Raw genomic sequence first — 23,029 nt, 5'->3', positions numbered from 1 at the left:
AATCCTGCATCGTTTACATCCCCGTCTGCTACTTCGCGACGTCTTTCTCACTGCTGTTGTCAGTGTTTTGCAATGGCGGTTATGATTAAGCAGAGCTTGCTACAAGAAAGGATGTGCCAAATACAAACAAAACCAACGGACTCTCTTCCAGAAACATTGCACCGTAGCACCATTGGGTGGCAAAGATCTCCACGTGGTCGCTTTAACTCAGACAACCGTGTGCTTGTGGCGTTGTAAAATCTTCAGCTGATCAATGTAGATCGTCGTCAGATTTAAACACGGTAAAATCTCAGTCAGCACTCTAAGGCTTATATCAGGAGAATACATTATTATTTGATAGTTTTGTTTGATAGCAGCTGGTGTCTTCCATTCAGTTGTTCATCTTCACTGTTTCAGGCTGACTTGGATACTGCCTGACATAAAAGAACTTTGTTGAGTTGGGAACAAGATCAGATACAGCTACATGTTCCTGCATTTGTTCCTGTCTGTCAGGGGAGAGCGACGACGTGCCTGAGAGCATGATTGTCTGCACATATCTAATGCCTCGCGTAGGTGTTTCACAATCCTCAGTATCATGTTTGAAATACTGGTTTGTGTGTGTGTGTATATACTTTTTCTCTATTCACTAAAGTGAAACTATCCAAAATTCGTGAATTTGGCAGCTTGTGACTAACCCGCACAACTAATTTCAGCAGGGATATCCACAGAGAAGGTGTTTTAACAAGTTTTTTTTTTTCAAATGAATGCAGCATAGGAGCCAAGTAAATGCAGGTCCTGCCAAAAACAAAACCTGTTCAAAGAGAAATACTAAGCCTCGCTCTCCCACATCCCTGCTTCTCACCAAGGACATGTTTGATGTCATCCAAAACAATGTTTATCTTTCCTCTGTGTACCACAGCTTTGTTTATGCGTCATCCCTCTTGCACTTATAATTATCAGTGTGTGTATGTGCCATGCAGCAAATAATGGTGTTTTATTGACACGAGACACCATTAGGGATTGTGGGTAGTTCGCATTTGAGAATAATGTAAAAATAGCTTTGTTTTCAAATGGTAAATGAGCTCATTTACTTTGATACTCAGGGTTGGATGAGAAGAGTCACAACACTCATGTCTATGGGACAAGTATGGAGTTAGCACTGAGAGGCCATTATCTTAGCTAGCATAGAAGCTGGAAAAAAGGGAGTATGTATGGTGTTATGTCCTCAAATTTATATACGGATGAAATGATGAAATATGTTTGTTCACTTTGGAGGTGTAAGAAGGCTAATTATGAACATTAGTGAGTGCTAAGTTAGTTGTAGCTCCTTGTATAAAATCTTTATGCACAGCTAAGCCAACTAAGAGTGATATTGAGGCCCCAGGATGATTTTGAACATCGGTGAGAGCTAAATTAGTTTTGTTTTTGTGTTTACAAGCTTTATGGTGAGCTAAGCTAACTGAGATTGCCATTGAGGCACTGGTCGGCTGATTTTAAACATTGGTGAGACCTAAGTTAGCTTTATCTCTTTGTTTACAGTCTTAATGCTAAGCTAACTAAGAGGGCTATTGAACTGTGAAATGCTCATTTTGTACATAGGTGAGAGATAAGTTAGCTTTATCACCTTGTTTACAATCTTTATGCTAAGCTAAGCTAACTGAGACCAATACTGAGGTGCTGGTAGATTGATATTGAACACTGGTGAGAGCTGAGTTCGTATTAACTCCTTGTTTATCATCTTCATGCTAAGGTAAGCTAACTGAGACTGATACTAAAGTGCTGACAAGCTGATATTGAACACTGGTGAGAGCTCGCTTAGCTTTAACTCCTTGTTTAGAGTCTTTATATTAAGATATGCTAACTGAGAGGGATATTGAAGATGTCTTCATGTGTCAGGAAATTTTTGTGCAGAATCGTAATTTTTGTGCATAATCTTAAATTTGCATAATCTTAAATTAGCATAAGGATGTACAGTTTGGCTAACACCCAGAGGCTGCAATATAGTAACCCTGACTATTTATGTTTTGTCATCAAAGTGTTGCAATTCATCGTTATTTCTTTTTCTGGATTTGTTTTTTTGCTAGAATAATTGCAAAAATTGCACATGACAAGATCCTATAGTCGAGTGGGACAAAGGCATTCTATCTCTAATGTATTACAGCCTCAAAAAACTCTCTTATTTGACCAGCAGTGATCAGTGGATGTTTGGTTTTTGTAAATTAATTATCTAAATAGTTTAGTTAGTTATCTGTCCATCAACTAATCAATTACTGGAATAAGCCAGGCCTCTGATGTGTATCATTTCTGTTTTACGCCGCCGCTGCCAGCAGATGCTGTCATTCAGTGTTTGTGTGTGCGCGTATTACGGTAGACAAGCTGGCAACTGTGCACATACGTGCGTCACGCATGCGAACAATGCCACCAGTTGCTGTGGGTGGAAGCTCCCTGGTCGTCTGCCAGCGTGTGGGGAGTGACTGACCACGATACAATGAAAGGGTGTGAGTTTACTGGAGGGGGAGGGAAGAACCAGAGAAGGAGGAGGAGGTAAGGTTGGAGGGGGGTGGCGGTAAGAGGAGATAAAGCCAGACAGATGGGCCAGACAATGAGCTGCAGAGACCCACCCTGCATGTCAACAACACCCAAGCCATTCCTTTATCTTTCGTGCCAAAGTTTCTTTAAATTCTCACTTTTGTGCCAACTTTCTGTCTGTTCATCTTGCACCCTTTGACAAAATAACACTTTTGCCTCCTTGTGTTTTTATTTTCACCGACCCTCCTCCTCTCCCATTCGCCCTCCTCCTTCCTCGGTCTCCCTCCTCATTGTTCTCCGATCTGATAAAGAGAAAAATAAAGGAGAGAGAAAGAGAGAGAATATCAGGTCAGGCCAAGCTGTCACCTGTTGAGCTTGAAACCTCCTTGTTTGGAAAGCTTAACCCGTCTCATCTTTCTCAGGTTTCCACAAACAACCTCAGCTGTCAAGCGAGTCATGCAGCCCTCTGTCTTCTTAGATCCATCTCTCATCCGTCTCCCATGGCCCTCGGTCACAAAGAAAGGTTGGTTTTCATCGGTTTGTTCTCATTTTAGGCCTCAGAGGCTTTGAACACCTATTTGGAGAAAACCTTTGACATCTGCATGATTGCAGAAAGTAGGTGATCACGTGAACTGCCACACCTACTGTATGTCTTTCATTCAACCAAAAGCTATGTCTGTAGTTAGATTCCCTGGATGACAAGTAAGCGGATGATATATGTTGGTTGGCACACAGAGCCACACAGGTAATTAAACTAACTGTGCACATGAGCTTTAATTAATTATAATAGAGGGAATTCCTCTCCACAAACACGGCCGCAATCATTTTGAGAACCTTCCCTCGTATCATGGAGCTGCATTCGAGTGTGAAAGGAAAAGTGGGTGCTGCGCGTATCTGCCCCGTCTGTGAAAAAGGTCAAACTCAGTGTGGCTCTTTGAGGACGAGTTGGAGAGGAGACAGGAAGCCCAGGGTGTTGTTCACACTCTGGTTCCACATGAATAATTCCCCAACAGAGAAAGGACAAGGCCTTTCCTCTCTAAACGTGACCTCTGACCTGCCATTTTAGCCAAACGATGAAAGAACAGCTGTACTGACAAAAACACATTTTTATGAAGAGAAAGAGAGAGAGAGCATAAAAGATAAGATACCACAGTAAGGCTGGTGATATACAGTGAAACGGACATCTGCAGACGTGCTACTTCTGTTTCTCATTTCTCGAGTCCTCATCAAACTACTTGTTCGACTGAATCTTCAGACCGTCCAGAAAAGATTGAAACGGATTTTGATTTGTCTAAAATTCAGCCTGCAAGTCACAAAAAAAAAAAAGTTTTGGTAAATTCTCGCAAAATAAATCCGGAACATAGATAACAAAATTCTCTTTTCATGAGAGATGCCGCGTAGAAAATTCCAGAATTATACCTCAGCACCTTTCAATCTGAACATAAATTACAGGCATCTCTAGAGGAAGTCTGATGTCAGTTTTTAATCCATCCTTATACTGTATGCAGCTCAACTGAGTCAACTACAATACCCACAATGCCTCAGCATTCACCCCTCTTCTACATAGCTGGTTTCAGCCGCTCTCCCTGAAGCAACAAGCGATTGGTTCAAGTCTTCTTTCTTGTTTAATGCTCTCTATGTCTGCTTTAATTTTTGAAATCAAGCGCCCGGTTGAGCTAAAAGCAAAAGATTCAATCCCACAAAATCATTCTGTAAGATTTCTGGCCTCCGCTCCTCGACGACACACCGAGGTGGTATGATGTCATTCAAAGATGCTGCAATTTGTTTGTTTGCGTTTTTGTTTTTCCATCTATTTGTCACGACAGCTGATTTCACATTTCACCTCCTGCTTTTGGTGTCAGTTCACTTCATCAGACGTGACTCATGTCCTGCTGACGCCTATGGAAAGACCCAGATTGCTCACACGTTTCAGGGTATTGCAAAAGACTTACAGTTGTTGGGAGGCACACAATGTCATGTTGTGTTTCCATAGATTTTCTATTCAGAGTCTGTGCTGGTGCGTTTGTGCAAAAGTGTCCACGGGTGACTTTACTCCGATAGAGCCTGACAAACACTTACAAGACACGAACCAAGTGCATGCGCGTGTATGACGGTGTTTTTGTGTGTGTGTGTGTGTGTGTGTGTGTGTGTGTGTGTATGGGAGTTGGGGGAGGGCGGTGTACAGAACATGTGACCCAACATCTGTATCCTGTAATATCTAGTGTTGTGTTATCAAGCTCAGATTTTGAAGATGTGTCTTGATGTTGCATCTGAGAAGTGACAGGTGTGTGTGTGAATGTGTGTGTGTGTGTGTGTGTGTGTGTGTGTGTGGTATAAGGACTCTTTTGATCTATTTTCATGATTTACAGCCACAGAAATAGAGCCCAAGCAGTTCCCAGCAACTGGTAGTAAAAGGAAGATGACCTTATAAGGTTAGCTGATCATTTCCACAGAACTTATATATATATATATATATATATATATATATATATACACAGTGGAAGCCCATCTAAGCTGTGACGGGCATCAGAAGCCGGGGATACGTATGTATGTCACTCCAATACAGTTTACTTAAGAATCTATTGGGGAACCACACCCCCAAACCAAGTGGCGACATCGTCTCTTCACAAGCAGGTCTGCTCACGATTCAAGGAAATGGTTAAAGAGTCATCACCTGTACCGTACTGTAATTTCTTTGCTCTTCTTTTTTGTTGTGGATGTTCCAACTGTTCCGCAGTATCTTAAAATACTGGTTCCTGCAAATTCATCTAACCTTTTGAGGTTTTATACTTTTATTTTTCTACAAGATCACATTGCTTCTGTTTGCCACTTTCTGTTCAGTATATTTAAAGGTATAGTGTGTAACACCCCCCCCCCCCCCCCCCAGCTGTGTAAACTTGACTTTTTTATGCTGTTGAGTCTGTTGTGTTCGGGCGGAGAGAAATGCTGTTATTACTGCTTATTATTACAGCACCTAAGATTAAAGTAATTTGAGTCGATACCACAACCGAGAGAGAGGAGGTGAGACAGTTTGGGGCATTTATGGAGACGTTTTTTCAGCTTATAGAGCAGCACAGGAGTGCGACAAATCAACTGTGACAGCAGAGCTGGCACTCCCTGGAATTTAAAGGGTAAACAACCAAGGGATGAGAGGACGCGTGCTTTCTTTGCTTGTGTCACCGACTTCACTGAAATTATAGCCATAAAGCAGGTTCACCGTGTGACCCTGCTGCTCATTGTTCCTCACTGATCAGCACCTCTTAATCACAAATGAATCACGTTATTAAAGAGACGCGTCTGCTGCCGCCGCCGTGCTGTGGGATTGATCTCATTATTCGGTGTATTCTTCCCTCTCTCTGTTCATTTCTGTGTGTTTGTGAAACTATGATTGTAATCATAGATTACCTATAACAACTGCCCATTCGCTTCGTGCCACTGCAATTTCTGCCGCCAAATCATGGGGTGTGGGTGTGTGTGTGTGTGTGTGTGTGTGTGGGGGGGGGGGGGTCATTACCTCCTATTACAGCCTTGATTTCAAAATAGAGTACGATACAGAGAGGCAGCATGATGAAGAGGCTCAAAATGTCATCGAGGTCATGAGAACTTACGTGTTGTTTGTGGAACAAAAAAGAACAAGGAGGAGGAGGAGGAGGATTTTCAAGTCTTCCAGGTAACAGCAGTGTGTGTGAGCCAGTCAGATTTAATTTTAGGTGTCACAGGGTCAAGAGGTCAGGAGATCCTTCCTTCTCTGGCTAAACTGATACAGTCAGTACCGAAAAGGTGTCAGTGCAGATGTGAGGGAACAGGTGGCCTTGTTTGCAAAAAAAAAAAACCCATTAAGAAGCAAGATTTGTGTGTGTATGCGTGGGGGGGGGGGGGGGGGTGGTAATGCGACCTTGTGCTGATCTCAAGCCTTGGCAGGAAAACTGATCTGCTGAAAAGAATCAGAGGAAGTACACAATGCACGCTCCATACAGAGACATGGTGTGACAGGATTATGCGCGCACACACACACACACACACACACACACACACACACACACACACACACACACACACACAGTGTACATCTCCATATATATACATAGGCTAAACACAAGCCGTTTCCCAATGCTCTGTACGCCTCTGACAACTTGAATCACCTCGCTTGTCAGTCAGAAAAACACGCGCGTCACTTACACAAACACGTACAGTCCTCAGTTCATGCGGAAAAAAAAAAAACCTGCAGTTCTTGCCATTTTAAGTAGGCCACCATGGCGCCCATCGTTCAAGGGTGTCACACAGCAGGAGCGCTTTCACTGAAAAGTGCCGCGCAATTACCGGGAGAGAAATAGCCTCTGCAGCCGTCTGACGCCGGACACACTGAAGTACCCCGCCGCCATTCACCTCTGCTAAGGATGGTTGCATCACCCTGCTGACGGGAACATTACTTGCTATATTTACCATCACTAATGGACAAGATATTAGATGTCCTCTTCGGTGGATACAGGCCATTCGGGGACGGATTTATTGTGTTTAGTGGTGAAAAACACTGATGGATATCTTCATTTAATGTATTAGAAGCAGAAATTTAAGATTGAATACACAGATAGAACAAATGTATGTGTACCTGTCGCATGAATTGGGCTGAATATGTGTGTTTTTCATCTCTACTGACTTTTCAACTTCTTGCGGTGTAATTTTGTAATCTTTTACCCTTTGTCACACTGAAATGAGTCATATTAAGCTAATGCCTGACTCCACAAATCTTAATTTTATCATGAGGAAATGGATGCAAGACATTAGTCATGTTTCTGCCCGTGTATCTCGATTCGCATTCGCAAGGAAAACTTAGTTTTTTGGGGATTTTTTTGTTTTGTTTTTTTGGCCCTTTAATTCCTGCCAGTTTTAAAGCTACCCTGATATTTTCTTTCACCCCCTCTGCCAATGTGGGGAAGGCGGGAGACTCGTTGCCATGGATCCTCTCCTCTTTTTGTGCTAGCCTCAGGTGTTTTTTTTTGCCTTTTTACAAAAGAGCGAATGTGCAAAACGAGAGACGGGAACCTGCTTTTTGAATAAGCTCTGATATAAAAGACCTCTCGTTGGCGTAATTCCTCAAGACTTTTCTGCGTTTTTTTTCGCTTGGGTGTAGCCTTGCCAATATTGCAATCTTCTGACAAAAATACTTGTTGCACAGCCAAGTTAATGTGCTCCTAATGCGGATAATTCACATTTCCTTTTTTTTTTTTTTTGCAGGGAACTAAGAACTATTCATTTTAATTTTCGTACCAGACTGACAGAAGTTAACAAAGAGAAAAAAAACAACAACATAAACAAAAGAGGAAGCATAGTTTGAGGGAGGATACCAACACCTGCGTTTTTGTGCCTTTTGGAAAGTACCCTCACACACACACACACACACACCCTCTCTTGCAAAGAAAGTTATGTTCTTTCATCTCATCACCATAGATACCCAATAGAGGTTCTGTAAAGGGCCCTTGCAACCCAACAAAGTAGCCAAATCCTTGCCATTCTGTGTAACCGGCGGCAACAATACATACACTTGTTTAGCCGATTCATTTCGTAGGTCTCCTTTGTGTATTAGGATGAAGAGAGAGCGGGGGGGGGGGGGGGGCAGGATCGGCAGGCACGGGGGCTCTGGGGTCTGCTCTGTGCTTGGCTTTTGGAGACTTTCTAGGGGGAGTGTGGGCACACATCTGATGCTCGGCCAGAAAGAGGCCTAAAGCAACAGCCAACAACTTTGTGTGTGTTTCAAAATATCTCACTGGTTGTTGATCTGTCTTTTGTTTTTCTATGGTTTTTTTTGGAATATATATTAATATGATTTTGCTTCTTTCTTTGTTTCCCTAAATATCCAATCCCAGTTTTTTCACTTATTGGTCTGACCTATAATCCTCCTATCCTTCAATACCCCACTGGCCTATTGTCCTAGACGCCACACACTAAATAACACTCACACACACACGCACACACAAACACACACACACACACACACGCATATGCACAGCCTTGCAGCCTTGCAGCCTGCTCCATTGTCCTGCCACCATTGGCCTAATGCTGCATTGGACGAACGCCCATGTAAACAAGCTCCCGGCCTGTCTTTCGTTCGGTCCGTCTCTCTGCCTCTTTTACATCTATTCATGTCACTGTGATCACTCTTTTCACTTTATTATGCTGTTCGCTCGCTCCCTCTCTTTCTCTCCCCCCTTCGCCTCATCCAAGTCTGCTCCCACCCTTCTCTCTGTTGTGCTCTCTTAGCTGGGCTGAGCAATTAGTTAATGTACCCTCCACCCCGGGGGTGACTCTGGCACAGCTGACCAACCATGTGCTTGTCTGTATCTGTGTGTCTGTGTGTGTGTTTGTGCAGGATTTGGCAATGCTGCCGAGAAGGGTTGCTGGGCTAACAGCGGCCGATCCAGAGTATCTTTGGCACAGGCAATATTTTGGACAGCCCCCCCCCCCCCCCCCCCTCTCTCTATCTGCACAGCTACACAACCATCGTAGCCAGCCGTCTGTCCTCTATAGTCAACATCCATTTAATTACTACGGGAAAAGACCAGAATGTTTAAGACATCAGTTCAATCCAGTGACCCTCCTTTGATTGATTATGTTTTGTTCCGTGTTCTTGGACGGCTATAACACTTATTTTCGCCAGTATTAATGTTATTCACTTATTTTTCCACAGCTGTGCAGAGAACTACTTTCACCCAAACTCTAAATCCCCGGTAACGCTTGAAAATAAGGGTAGATTAATAACAGTTAGTTAATGCTTAGTTGTACTGAATAAGCATTAATTTAGCATAATTAAAGGTAGAATCTGCAGCATATTTCTTTAAAAACAAAACAAAATACAATACAAGACTGATATGGTTCAGTCCTCACCTATGGGCCTCTAGACATGTGTGTGGGTCACTTATGTCACACACATGCACGCAGACACACACACACACACACACACGAAAACAACTGCACTTAAGTGAGGTTGGGTAAACCACAGCAACAAGATGAAATTCATTCCTGGTTTGCTTTCATTAGTTGGCAGTTAGCTTGTGCTAACCTGTGTTTAGGTTATCTTTGCCAGTGGTGAGCTTCTCCTAGCTGGCATTTAACTTTTCCTAGCCAGTGTTTAACTAGTGCTAACTAGTAGTTAGCTTGTCCTAACCAGTGTTTAGTTGTTCCAGCCTGCGTTTAGCTTGTCTAAACCCGTGGTCACCTTGTCCTAACTGGCCATTAGCTTTTCCTAGCAAGCTTTTAGCTTGTGCTAACCAGTGGCTTGCTCATCTTATCCAGCATTTAGCTTGTCCTCGCCAGCGTTTAGTATGTGCTAGCTGAAAATTAGCTTGTGAGTTCAGGGCTAGGTGGGGTTGTTCACGTTGTTAGTGGCGGGGGGCGTACGCTTCTGGTGCTGTCGACTCCAGTCAGAGGGGCCCGATTCGAATGAACACTCACCCTTACCCCGACCCCAGTTTTTCCATCCAAAATCTCTGTAACCTGTTAACATCAACACCATTATCATGACGCCTAGACACAAAAGATAACTAATGGTTAACTAATCATTACTAATAATCAACTAAGCATTAAATAAGAGTGACTTATGTACCCTTATGGGAAAGTGTTACCAAATTAGTCTCAGCTACAACTTTCCATAAATGTTTGTAGAAACAGATCACATCACAAAATTGCAGATTCATAAAAGCCCTCAAGATGTGGAGAGAGTCGAAGGTTTTCTCTTATTCGGGGATTAAATCTGGCTTTAGGACCACTTTAGCCACAGCTATAAAAAGACTGTTTGGAAACTGTCTGTTTATACAAGCCAGTGGTTTGCAACACAAATCTAGGCTAAACTTCTCCAGTAAATGAAGCAACCGGCTTTTGTAACCCTGGTTCTCTGGAGCTCGGTCACGTTATTCGTCTCATCCACCAAAAGTTGTTTTGAGGACACTGGTTTTTGGCCGGCGTGACCGCTGTTTTGCAGTTCATGTCTGCTCTCATTTTCAAAGCTGGGCTGCTATCGTTGCTAATGTTCTGTGGCAAGACATATTGGATTGTCGATTTTCCCACATGATGGATTTGCTTCATGTTTTAGTCGTCGTTCAACAAAACGGGACGCTTCGTTTGAGAAACATATGATCTGAACTGTTCACTTCCTGTGGTAGCCATATTGGATTATCGATTTTCACCAAATCTTTAATATCTCGTACATGCTCTTTGATGGATTTTGTGTACTGTGACAATTTATTGCTTCACTTGGATGGAGGGAGGACAGGGTGAATAATGGTGTGAGGATGAGCGTACATTATTCTGCAGGTTACTCCTGGCAGTTGAGGGCAGCTGACCGTGGATATACAGACTGCAGTTGTACGACTTTTATCTACTGTCTTTGTCCTGGGGGGCGGAGCTCTGATCCCTCTCATCTTTAGGTTTATCTTTTTACTTCTTTCATTAACACGTTACCTGAATTAGCTACAGTTTGGAGGCTCCTATATGTCAAAGGGCAGGGCCTCGGTTTTGTTGCGCGTTTGAGTACGATACCTGACTTCACACCAGTTCAAATGAAATGAATCAAGATGGAAAATGGTCTTAAAACACCCTAAAATCTTGTTAACATGAGTCAGTGTGGGATAAACTTGTCATTTTTAGACATATAAATGAAAAAAAAAAAACGCGTCAAAATGATGCACCGGTTGGTTTATTAAGAAGGTGGGAAACTTTACCAAAACATCTCATACACTCATTTTAGGGAGCCCATTACCCACAAACATGCTCAGAATTTTCACATGAATAAGTAACATAACTACTAAGCTGTGAGAGGCAAAGAACACGTCGATTATCCTGTGCTGTAGCCGTTCAGGTGATGAACAACTCCACCCTCTAGCAACCGAAGGGTCGCTAGTTCGATCCTCCCTTCTCCCCCACGTCAAAGTGTCCTTGAGCAAGATACTGAACCTCTAACTGCTCCTGATGTGGATAAAAAAAGCGCTTTATAAATAAGTCAGATTCCCATTTGCCTCTGTTTTTCCTCATGTCATTGGCACTGGATTCTTCTGGATAAATTGTAGATAACTATTTGTAGAACTGAATCCGCTCTTCCATGCTTCATCGCAACAACAAACCCAACCACAAATTCCAGTCGAGTGGACTCTCCATGCCTCAGTGGAATCTCAGCCTGGCTTTAGAGCCTTTCAAGTCGCGTTTGGTCCTGTGAAGGTGTAAAAGGGCAGGCAGGCGCTTAGCTGGACACGGCTCTACTCTTCTAAAGGCCTCGAGGGACGCCCAGCATGCATACCCACTCAATACAAACAATAAAGGAAAGAGTGTGTCACAAAGGGACACCAGCATGGACAAGACAGAACTCAGCGTTCCACGGGGGGAGGATGAGAGTGTGTTCCCGTGAGTTTTTCTGTGTGTGTGCGTGTACTGTAGGCTGGATCCTATTAACAGGAATAGGACTAAAGAACATTTTATGGTTACTGGATGGACCCACGAGAACATATCACAATCAAGCTTGTGTATTTTGCCCTTGGCCCTCGTCTTTAAGGCTCTGAATTTATTTATTTATTTACTTTTTTTTTTTTTTGCATTTACTGCATTTGGTCATGGATGTGCGCAATACATGCGGACGGCTAATGGCCAGTGGCTAGGTCAAGTAGCAGCCCCTGTGTGTGTGTGTGCACGTAACGATTATCCAGTCCAAGTCTGAAATGTAATGCAACTGAGCATAGCCAGAAGGACAAAAGACGAGACAGCAGTTCGACCTTTCACCTCCCAACCCCCCATCCTCACTCACACACACTCACACACACACACACACACACACACAGACACTGACTGCTCACCACTGCTTTGCTAATTCCTCGATTTTTATAATAAAGAGCAATCCAGATGTTCATTCCCCTGCAAGAGAACTGTGTATCCCATCCTCTCTCAGTGTAATTACATTTGTGCATCCAAACACGAGGGCGATTATGATAGGACAGTCATATTTATTTATTTCTGTTACTTATTTATTTAATTTTTTTTTTTTTTTTTTGCCCCATAGAGAGATGACCCACTTCCACGGCTCAGACTGTATGTCTGTCTAAGCACACTTGGATTGCTTGCGGTAGAGCGCACTAGACATTTCACTGTTTGTTTGCGTGTGTATGGTTGTTAGAGCAAAGGCAAAGATTATGGAGACGGCAGACACGCAGCCACGGTCTGTCTTCTCCTGGCTAATGGATTCTCTGTTAACCTTTATCTATTATTCTCCATGTTTTAAGCTGCCCCCCCCCGCTGTGCACGTGTGTGTAAGTGTAAGTGGCGAGCAGGTTGATAGCTGTGCCTTTTTTCTCAAATTTGAAGGAGTTACACAAAGAAGACACCGTTAACCCCAGAGTCTCTCAATATGAAAGCGCACAGTTGCAAGAAGATCAAATCGATGTGAGCTGAAATGCGGCTAAACATCAACTCAACTCTGTGTTTTTAGCACCTCCACTGTAGTTTTCAGGCTTATGCAGGTGTTGTCATTGTACTTTATTCTTTTTTTTGGGCTTCGGATGTTCTTATTAATGCCCGATTGTCCTCTTCTCCTGTCTAATTTCTTGCCAGTAAGTCTGTTAAACTCATTTCCAACGAAATCAGTAGGTCATGATGCGCCTGTGCGAGTGTGTGTCTTGTCTCTTTACGTCTCACAATAATATCTAGGACCGTAAACAGGACAGTTGGCTCCTCTTGCAGCTGTTCTAGTATCTCCAAAGATTTATGAATGAATGAATATACAGCCCCACGCACGGGAGAGAGAAACACATGTTTAGCCCCAAGAAGTTTTATTCCGTTTGAAATGGAAACAGAACCGTGACCGCTGACAAACCTGCCAGCTGCATCAAGGTTTGCTTCTCTTTTCTTTTTCTTTTTTTTGCAACGGCTGCTTCTTGTATTCTTTTTTCCCCCCCGTTTTTGTCGTACATTTATCCAGCAGAATCTACTCCTGTTTGTTTACCAGGCTACTTTTCTTTCTTTTTTTGAATCGAACGTGTTGTTGCAATACAAGTCCCTTGTATGGACACAAATCTATAGTAAGGGCTGGAGTATTTGGGGGGGGGGGGGGGTATCATGTTAAACTGCAATACTTTTCTGATGACACTTTGTCGTCAACAGAAACAAATTGAGTGACTCTTACGACATCCCAATGCATCAAAGTGTTTCTTGAAAAGATTTACCAGTCAGATATTCCTTCCCACAGAGGTGTGCCAATGTTAAGACTGATATGTCGATTTTGTAGGTTGCATTAAGTGTAAGAAAACTAAAATGTGAGGCGTAAAGGCGGTGGTTCAGATTTGTGTCAGAAAGCTTGGGTCAAACACCATGTTGTAACAGCATGTTTATGAAAGCCAGGGTGAGACTTTAACACTCATTACCTTGCATCCTACACACACCCCTGTATTGTGTGCGCGCGTGTGTTTTCGTCTGTTTTATCTTCTCCTCGGGCTGTGCCCATGTGGCATCTGCTGTGGTCCAGGAGGTGACAGAGCGATCGCAGCAACCTCAGCCAGGCTGCCCGATGGCTCTGTCTCTGAGCCCATATGCCTGCTCAGAGGACAAACACACTCCTGGCAGGACACACTCCCACACACACTGGATGCTTCGTTACCTCACGCACACAAGAAAACTGTAGTGAATCGCTGATGAACAAGCACTCGTCTAGAGCTTGTGGTGCCACATCTTTCATGAAGGGGTGGCAGAAGTAACGGTTTGGGCTCTGCCAAATCACCACAGCGTACTGTTCCAGGACCGTCCAACCTGGCGGCCATATGGGTTGGACACGTCGCCGGGGGCGAAGGAACCAACACATACAAGAACATAAAATACCTCAAACGTGCAGGAAGATAAACCTACATTCAGGGCTGCAGACCAAAACAAACTCCTCGTGTCACAACTTGGCTACGACACTTCGCCAGTTAATGAAGTTCTGCTCCAGTTCCATATATTTGTCATTTTAAATCACAATTAGTTCTAGTTGCATTATTTAAAGGATACGGCTGGTGATATTACTAATTCAAATTTTCATAAACAAAACCCACTTTAAAATTCAAAACTGACAGTAAATTACTTCCACTAACAGCTTTTTTTTTAATTTTTATAACCAACGCACGCTTCCTTTTGAACTTATTATGGTATTTGTTGACAGCCCCCAAAAAACAAACAAAAAAAGAACTGCAGTAGTTAGACTCAAATACTAGTCTGCTATGTGAATTACTGGGGAGAGATAACTACTTTTAATAATCACCAAGACATAAAACTAGCATGTGCAAAATGTACAAAAACCACGTTAAAAACGTTGACTTTATCCACAAACACAGTTTAAATTCCCCGTGTCAGCTCAGCAGCATAATTGTCTCGTGACGGATTCATTAAAATCTTGCGTGATTGGCCTTTTAGCGAAGAGGTCACACAACTGTCACATTTGTTGTGAGGGGATTTGTATTTATTTAATTTTTTAATAAAGTCTGCATTTTCAGTGGAAGAGGCGTCCCAGTCATTGTCCTCTAATGGCTGACAGGCCTTGAGCCGGAGGTGGTATCATCTGTGGAGAGTTGCCTCCACTGGTAATGTATTTCATCAGCTACATCTGTATTGGATGCTCTTCAATGGTGTGGAAATGAGGGTTGTCAGGTCACCAAGTAGCTCCTTCATCCATATTAGAGAGACTGAGAGGAGGGGGTCTGCTCATTTATTCTGGCTCAGGTGTGAGAGGTGTGTGCGCGTGTTGCCTCTCAGTTTTTGTGTTTACGGCAGAACACCCCGGGTATTTTTTTCTCCCCTCTCAAATCCCGATATAAGGATGGATGGCCCCATTATGGGGGGTTTTAACCCCCGACTGAGAGAATGAACCATCACAGGGCACTTCGGTGAACGGCGGTGGGACTAGACAATATCTTGAACTGAAGCTTCCACGAACAACAATGTAAAATCCCAAACAACAAATGTAAATCTTTAGCCACGTTAGCGCGTAGCTTAAAGGAAAGTTCAGATTGTTTGAAGTGGGGTTTTATGAGGCGGTCATTAATCACAGGGGTCCTGTCTTCAGTAGATCAGCTCAACATGTCTTCCTTGTGGTATTCCTACTTATGCTGCACATTGTACTACTCCCCAGTAGCACTTTCTGTTTTCACAACGACTGATCTACAGTGCTGCATAGGTTTGAGTCTAAATCTAAATTTAAATTTGAATCAAAGCGTTGATTTTTTTAAAATTTGAATGTTTAATCTAAACGTTAATCTACATCTGAGTGTAAAATCTAAATGCTAAACCTACATCTGAATATTAAATTTAGATGCAAATCTACATTAGAACGTTAACTCTGAATGCTAAATGTGTATCTGAATGTTGAATCTAAAGGCTAAACTTACATCTGAGTATTAAATCTAGATACTAAAACTACATCTGATTGTTAAGTATGAATGTTAAATCTATATCTAAATGTTGAGTCTGAATGCTAAATCTACATCTGAACAGTAAATCCAAATGCTAAATCTACATCTGAACATTAAAACTAAATTCTTAATCAACATCTGAATGGTAAAGCTAAATGCTAAATCTAAATCTAAAAGTCAAATCCAAATGTTGCATTTAAATCTGATGTTAGATACAAGTCTGATTGTGAAATCTAAACGCTAAATCTACACCCGAATGTTAAATCTAAATGCTAAACCTACATCAGTAAGTTAAATACTAAATCTGAATGTTTGAGTCCAACAACTGATCCACAGTGCTGCATTTATTAAAGTCTTAATGTTTAATCTCCGTGTTGAGTCTAAAGCTAAGGGGGCTAAATCTAAACCTAAATGATAAATGGTGGAGACCATGATGGCATGGAAACAACAGCTCCAACCCAACGACCATATATGGTGTTTGTTATTGCTTGATAGGACGTCTGTAAGCCGAGGTAGGTTGCCTTGTGCCATTTTTTTTCATCAATATTCCGTGTATTTTGTTAAAAATAAAAAAGAAACAGACGGGAAAAAGTTCTATTCATTGGAGATCCGTCGATTTAGTGCAAACAAAATCCAGTTGTGTTTTGCGATTTGTGTTTGCTCTTGGAAAATCTCAAAGCTTTTAACAGAGAATATGAGATTAGACGATTAAGATTTATTTGTAGGACATGTTTTTGGGTTGTTGTTGTTTTTTTTTTAAAGGGTGGCTCTAATCCTTAAGTCAAATTGGTTTGAAGAGATGTTGGCGTGTTACGAGCAGCCACAGCTCTCTTTGTCTTCAAATCCCTCAACATGTTTTATCTGAAAAGATTCAAGTTTTGTCAGCATTTCTTAGTTCCTCAACAAAAACACTATTCTTCAAACCTGTGAGTTGTTTGGCACTAATGTTCGCGCGCGTCAAATATAATCGACTGCTTGTGCGCCATTTGTATGCTGATGAGCTCGACTCTTCACGTTCAACTCTATTTTCAGCCACATCTCATTTTGCTTGAATTCCTCTGACTGTTGGGGAAAGTGCTGAGGTTCACAAATAGAACAGGAGATGAAATTTAAATGTCCTCTATACATAATCATGGCGCGCATTAAAATGTGCATACTCCCCGCTGGTCGGCTCTTGTTTGTTCTTTTCATGTGCTGACAATGTCCCGGCAAGTAAGCAAAACAAAAAAAAAAACGGAAGAAAAAAAAAAACAAAAACCTTCCAGCAAAGCAGAAAAATAATTCCATGGAAGGAAGTGGAGAGGAGGATAATGGAATATCATAAATACAGAGTGATTCTGTGTTACCTGTCGATAACGGGCCCTGCTGGGGGTGGCGTCTCTGATTTTGTGCTTTCCTGTTGATACAATATGTGCCATATATTACGCTTTAAGAGAGGCGGGGGATCGTACTCGTGACCCTGTCAGTTTGCTGGCATGTCCGCGTCTATACCCTTCACCACCTACAGAGTTATAAATCTTTCATAACCAACTTCCGCCTGCGCCTATAGCGCATCCCGCCTTAAACCACACATATACTATTTTATCTTAATGGCATGCGTGATCGATGATGACTGCGTCCTCTAATTATTCTCTCCTTCCACAATTACCCTTCCAGTGGTTATCTCCCTCATAAATCTCGCTGTATGTTGCCTCTGAGGTGGCGAGGCAGTGGCGTATACGGTTGGCTCGTGAATCAAGAAGGAAGGAAAAGAATAAGGTTTGGAATTATGCGCACGCATTTTCAAGGACTGCAGCGTGGATGTCTCATCCAAGAGTTTGTGGGCTGCAAATTAGCTGCTTTACAGCCAGAGAAACTCCAGGAGCTAGTCTATCAAAGGAGACGGCGTGAAACATCCAACTGGCAGTCAATCACCTCCACCTCTCCTTAGCAGCTGTTATGCAACGTCTAAGTGGACCTGCCAATCATCCTGCCGGCAGAGGTTGCTCTAAAGTACGCTCCTGCTGCTCGCCATTAAGCGGACGCCGCCCTCCTTTGAGTTTCGGGTTCCCGAGGAGGGAATTGATTGCCGTTAATCACATTCGGGGGCTCGGCTTGATGCCGCATCACCGTCTGTTCTGAGACTGGGCAGTAGAGGGCGCTACAGAGCTGACACAGCGGTACAGTGTTGTGGACGTTCATCGTGCGACAGCCTCCTCTGGACTGATCCCCCCCCCCAGTCTCCACTCACATTATGGAGCAGAAAAACACTCGCTTAATTTGACAATCATGAGAGTTCTTCTCAGCAGCCGTGTTGAAGGATCTCTGTTGAGAAGCGTGTGTCGTCCTCTGTGAAAGAGCACGTTAAAATACCTCATACCTCACAAAAGTCATCTCCACTGCCACACATCCGTTCATCTCTGCTGCTGCTCTCCACCTCAGTAACTTCAAGAATTGCAACTGTTCATGAATGGACAAATGGAAGAAGAAGAAAAAAAAAGCCTCCAATGAATCAGAAGAAAGTGAACGAAAGTTTGGAAACGCTGAGTTTCAGATGGTTTGCTCGCTCCCTTTGTTTGATCAAAAATATTTGGCTTATTTGAACTGCAGAAAAGGTACTCTGCTGGAATCAAATCACCTATAAAAGGCTGAGGCCGGAGGGTGGAAACGCTCCGAGTCACATGGTTTGTCACTCCACCTGATGGCTGATTCTCATGAGGATGCTTTAACATCATGTTAGCACATGAAAAAGCTCACCTGGGGGGGGGGGGGGGGGGGATTCTCTGTGTGGCTTATAGCTCGAGGTCCTCTTCAACTCTCTGCAAATGCATACTACAAGCCCCTCCATCCCCCGACCCCCAGCCACAACTCCTCATAAATCACAACATAGGCACCTACGTGATGTAAGCTGGAGGGTGAGAGGCAAAGAGGACGGGAATAAACGATGAGACTGCAAAAAAAAAATAAAAATAAAAAAAAGGTTTTGTTGCCAGTTCAAGATGACCTTGTGTTGCTCTTGAGTTTATCTCTAGAGTGCATCTCTGCCTGAAAAATCTAATTACAAACCGATGTCAAGGGTCAAGGATGCTTGTGACCGCCACGCTGTGGTTAGAGGTCATTGGCGTGATCGCAGCCAAGGGGATTAAAAACACCACATTTGACACATATTCTGAGATATAGTGGGGACAAAACCAGACATTGGGACTGTCACAAAGTAAGCCACACCACGATTATACGGCCAGATTAAGATCTAAAGTGCCTTTAAATAGGAAGAGTCATACAATCTTCAGGTGTTGAGATTTCAAAAATATACCACGTTGCACCTGAACCATCATATTGTACATAAAAGCACAAAGATTCAATCCCATTCCTGACGGCGATGAACGCATTGGACAATTGTGGTTGTAGAGTCAAACTTCAGTTGCACCTGTGAAATGTTTCCCACCTCTCCAGCAGTGAAGAGCAACAGCATCCATCCTACAGCCTGAGCTCTCAGCAGCCATTTTGGAGCTGCTGCTGTTGTTTGTAGGTCCAGACGAGCCACAGATGTCAATGTGGTGCAATTGTGTTAATTGCTTTAATTACTGTCTGTTACACACACACACACACACACACACACACACACACACACACACACACCGAGTACAAACACGCAGCTTCTCTTTAGTTCTAGTTCACCCATATTGCTGCGATCTAATGGATATTCCATCGTTAATTTCGCTGCGTGAACACACACACACACACACACACACACACACACACACACACACACACACACACACACAGAGCATCACCTAGAGTGTGTATCTGACAGCTCAGAGATTACAGCACATTGCATCAGACTGCTGTTTGTGCTTCACTCAGAATTCACAGACGTTGTCATTCTCTCTCTGCCACTTTGTTTCTGATTCTCACTGAACATTCACCTGAAGTCTGTCAGGTGATACGACCCTCAGACGGGTAAAAGTATAACACGGGTGCTGCGTGAGAAAGTTGCTCTGGGGAATATAAAAAAAACAACAACCCTGCATCGTTATTAAATCTAGAAAACGTCATACGCAATGTGATTCTTACTGAAGCGGAGCTGGAAGAAGAGTGAGCTTGAATTCATAAATCTACCGGGATGGATTGACAAGATTTGACAGCTCTAGGTGGCGTTCCATGTAGCTTGTTGTCTAGCGTCGAATTAAACCGGGGATAAATGCTTTTTAATTGAATGACATCAAGGTCAAGAAACTGTCCAATTATGTCACTTTTTTGTCTTCTCTTCCTAACTTCATATCTCAGGTGACATTGAAGTCCATTACATGTACATTAAATGGAGACAACATACATAGCACGCAAAACATGAAGCTGTTGTAAAACCCTAAAGTGATGAGCGACACGGCTGTGGAAAAAAAAGTTAGTTTGTGGGATCATTAATAATAAGAATAAGTAGCAGTTCTGTTCATATTTAGGGAAAAACTCTGGTACCCATTGTCAGACCCTCACATTTTGCTGACAACGGGGCCTCTCTAGAGATGATTGTTGCCTCCAGCTGTCCTCTGTAGTCCCAACAAAGTTACAAATGTTGCAAACATCCATCAGCTGCGAAGGACAGCGCATGTTGCTGGTAGGACAGTATTTACAGCTACGCGACTTCTGTACGTCGCCAAAACCCCCCCCCCCCCCCAAAAAAAACTCGGAATCAGTGTCACGTAAAAGTCAATCTCCTTTACAGGTTTTCAGTGGATTTAGTTTGAAGTTTCTGTACAACAACAAAAAAAAAAAAGGTATTTCATCGTCCGTGACATGGTGTGAAAAGCTAAAATATCCGGCCACATTTACTCTTTTTACCCTGAAGCTGTGAGGAGAAAGACAGACGGTGAAAACGGGGAGGAAGTGGCTGATGATTGCATTATTCATAGTCGTGTAGTGGCCCCGAGCTCAGTCCGTATGGTTAGCTAGGCCATGTTGAGCTGCCATAGGTGAACTCTCTCTTTACCTGCCCGTCACACACGTGTTCCAGCACTCATTCATCGACCTTCTTTTCTTACGTCACCACATCCCACTCATGTCCCTGTCCTCTTCCCTCCCGTTTGTTTTCCCCTTCTTCTTTTCCACTGAGCTTTTAAAGTACTTTTCATTTTTTAATCTCTCTTCCTCTCCCGACCCTGAAAGGTTGATCTGCGACTGGGGCTTGATGCTATTTTTTCTTTTTAGTTTTTTTTATCGTCGCTTCGCAGTGGCCCCCGAGACAAAGGGCAGCTGGAAATGCCACAATATCTATATTCTGTGTGTGTGAGCGGATGCAAAACACATGAAAAGAGAGTGACATTCAATCACGGGCTGGAGTACAGCAGGGGGATGGAGGGGAGGGGAGCTGGGGGTGCTGGGGTGGGGGCTCGTTTTTGTAATTGATTATGCTAAATCCCGACCCAGGATCTAAACTAGGGTTTAGACAGTGGATAACCAGTGGATAGCGGAGCGTTTTACTAAGTCTTTACGTCCTTGACATGTCATCTGTTGTGTTGTCTCTCACAGAAACGAACCAAAAAAATAAAAAAGAAGAAGATTTAAGCTTCCCCATCTTTCAGGACGCCTCCTTCATGCTTCAATTCTACCTGAATTCAAAGGTCAAAAGGTCACCCCACTTTTTCACTGGAAGTGTGTTTGTGTAGGTGTGTATGTATTTATGTGTGTGTGTGTGTGTGTTAATCCTGTATCTGTATCTGCTTATCTGTCTCTGTCTGTTCCCTGACTCCCCACACATTTAATCTCACCATCCTTCTGCCCACATAACACTGCTGCTTGCTGCTGCTCACTGTTGTGTGTGTGTGTGTGTGTGTGTGTGTTTGAGAGTGTGTGTAGTTACATTAATACTCCTAAATATTATTTAGCTCAATCAGTTCCCTTCCAAGTCTCAGTAGATTTCTATTAATCCACTTCACACAGCTCTGTCTTTCATTTAAAAAAAAAAAGGGTTAAACCAGGATTCCTTTAAAACCCGAATCAATGCACGGATCACCTTTGGTTTTTCCATGTGGAACCTTGACAATCCCTTTTGGAAATTTACTAGACAGCATTCCAGAGCGTGCATATCTTTATCCACATGCGCCATCGCAATCAATTCGTAGTTCAATGTCGATTCGGCCATTTAATCGGACTGTGTTTTTGTCGCGGTGTAGTAGATGGGGAAGAATTGATTTATCCACAGAGGGGGAAAAAACAGCCTCTTTGAAATGCCTTGTTTTTACATCCTAGTTTTCTCCGCCATGATGACACACGACTTGACTTTTCGCTCTTGGACTTTAACACTGCAGCGAATCCTACAGAACATGCCCAGAACAGTATAGCAACTATCCCCCCCCCCCCCTTTGAATTAAGCGACGATCAGCCGAATCGTTAAAACCACTGACAGGTTTGAGTCCTGCAATAAATCGCTCCTATATGAGGATAATAACATTCAGGGTTTTTTCTTTTATTGCCATATCTGTTTGAGAGAGGAGCAGATTTATTTTTATGGTCGTTTGGTAGGTTGTAGATTGTGGTGCTGTTGAATTACACTGTTGTTTTTTTTTAATCCGTTCCATTTAAATGAATGAAGGTGACGCAAATGACGACCTCCAAAATCTACTCAGGAAAGAGGGATTTGTTAACGGGGCACTGGTTTTACGCTCCAACCTGTGGCCGGTGTCAGTGGCTTGGATGATGGTATCGTCGTCATGGTGGTTGTTCAATTCCCAACTGCATTATCAAGGTTGGTTGAAAAGCGCGAGGTGTGAGGAGGCTGTATGAAGCCGGTACCTGCTCACCAGCTTCCTGTATGTTGTTTTCTGTGGGTTCTGTTAAGGAGTTAAAATCGTGATTCTGCGATCACATAAAAGTTCAGAACCAGCGGAACACGTGGGAGCTTGCGTATCTTCAGAAGTACTGCACTTTCATTGCGAAAAGTTAGCAGTTGCACGGCAAAAAGTTGGAAAAATGTTGCATTTGTTGTTGATGCGGGAGTGGCCATTTCCAAAAAGTGACGGCCATGTTTACGTGCAGCATATTCTGGATTAAGATCCATATTCTGGTTGAGGTAATATTCCCAATAAAGTGTTCCCATGTGCCACAGCTGTGGAAATGTTCCCGTCTCCACATTAGTT

The 23,029-nt window shown here is 42.9% G+C and overlaps 1 protein-coding gene across 2 annotated transcripts in view; it reads left to right on the top strand.

Moving 5' to 3' along the window:
- The first annotated feature begins 2,939 nt into the window (after nt 1–2,939).
- Nucleotides 2,940–23,029, top strand: part of LOC147262799 (uncharacterized) — a 57,527-nt gene continuing 37,437 nt past the window's right edge. For both annotated transcript variants that reach the window (XM_086201981.1, XM_086201980.1), the window contains exon 1: nt 2,940–3,031. The gene's annotated coding sequence lies outside the window, so the exon portion shown is untranslated. The remainder of the gene's footprint in view (nt 3,032–23,029) is intronic.

This window comes from Aulostomus chinensis, chromosome 4, assembly GCF_037954235.1.
Source record: "Aulostomus chinensis isolate RoL2024-O1b breed Wild chromosome 4, RoL_Achi_v1.0, whole genome shotgun sequence".
Taxonomy (NCBI): Eukaryota; Metazoa; Chordata; class Actinopteri; order Syngnathiformes; family Aulostomidae; genus Aulostomus; species Aulostomus chinensis.
The sequence above is the reverse complement of the archived record's forward strand: the minus strand, read 5'-3'. Positions and strand labels throughout refer to the sequence as shown.